The following is a 1,642-nucleotide window of genomic DNA, read 5'->3' on the forward strand; positions in this document are numbered from 1 at the left end:
TATAAATTACAATAAATATAGTAAATGGAAAAATGTGAACATGAGTGGGAAAAACAAATAACTGCATTAACTGTAAATACTAATGGCGAGTTGCCACACGTTGGCGTACATGTCGAAAATGAAAGGTTCATAGTTTCGTATCATCTGCTAAAAAGTGCTTTGAAATAAGGGGATAGTACACATTGCTTCCCAATAGACAAAACAGCGCAGTAAGGCTAGGAGTTTCCGAATGGATTCGAAGTACCATCAAATTTAGAATGCGTGACCAGAAGTGAGGACATGATCACGTCACCATTAGGGCCGCCGTTTTGGATCTATGGAGTATGTAAAGAGGCTTGGCAGCCACGAGTGATCAGTATTCTGTTGTTGTGGAAAGTGTCAACATGGCTTCGCCGGATGTGCTTTCATTAGAAAGGAAGACGACACCTAGTTACGAACACTTTGGTTAGTTGTCATTTTTGGAGAACCTGGACACTCTTCTTACTGTCGTTGTTGTAGTCTTCAGTCTGAAAACTCGTTTCATGCAGCTCTCCACGCCATTGTACCCTGAGAAAATCTCATCCCCGAATAACTACTGGATCCCACTTCCTTCTGAATCTGCTTACTGTATTCATCTGTTGGTCTTCCTCTACGATGTGTACCGTCCCCACAGTTCCCTCCAGTACTAAATTGGCGATCGATCCATGTGTCAGATTGTGTCCTACCAACTACTTCTGTTCACGTCGTGCCAAAAATTTCCTTTCTCGCCAGTTCTCTTCAGTACCTCCTCATTAGTTACGTCATCCACTCATCTAATCTTCAGCATTCTTCTGTAGCACCACATTTCAAAAGCTTCAATTGTCTTCTAGTCTAAACTATTTGTCATCCATGTTTCACTTCTATACCAAACCACACCACTTACAAATATTTCCATAAATGACTTCCTAACACATAAATCTATATTCGATGTTAACAACTTTGTCTTCTTGCCATTGCCGGTCTACATCTTATATCGTCTCTACTTCGGAAATCATCAGTTATTTTGCTGCATCGCCTGTTATCATTCGACTACATTTCATTATCCTTGTTTTGCTTTTGTTGTTGTTCATCTTATATCCTCCTTTCAAAACAATTCCGTTCAACTGCTCTTCCAAGTCCTTTGATGTCTCTGACAGAATTACAATGTCATCGGCAGACCTCAATGTTCTTAATTCCTCTCCCTGTACTTTTAATTCCTACTCCAAATTTTTCTTTGTTTTCCTTTACTCTTTGCTCAATGTACAGAGTGAATAACACCGGGGATAAGCTACAATCCTGTCTCACTCCATTCTCAACCACTGCTTACCTTTCGTGCCCCAAGACTCTTATAACTCCCATTTGGTGTCCGTACAAGTTGTAAACAGCCTTTTTCTCCCTGTACTTTACCCTTACTACCTTCGCAACTTGTGAGAGTATTCCAGTCAACGCTGCTAAGAGCTTTCTCTAAGTCTACAAATGCTGTAAACATAGGTTTGGTTTGCGATGTAGGCTTCTACCAGGTTTCCAATCGTCTGTTAGTGTTTTCAAACCATGACTTATTAAAATTATAGCTCCGTTATTTTTACACTTGTCAGAAACTGTTCTCATTGGAATTCGAATTAGTACATTATTATTGAAGTCTGAG

The sequence above is a fragment of the Schistocerca piceifrons genome, chromosome X (assembly GCF_021461385.2).
Source record: "Schistocerca piceifrons isolate TAMUIC-IGC-003096 chromosome X, iqSchPice1.1, whole genome shotgun sequence".
Lineage (NCBI taxonomy): Eukaryota > Metazoa > Arthropoda > Insecta > Orthoptera > Acrididae > Schistocerca > Schistocerca piceifrons.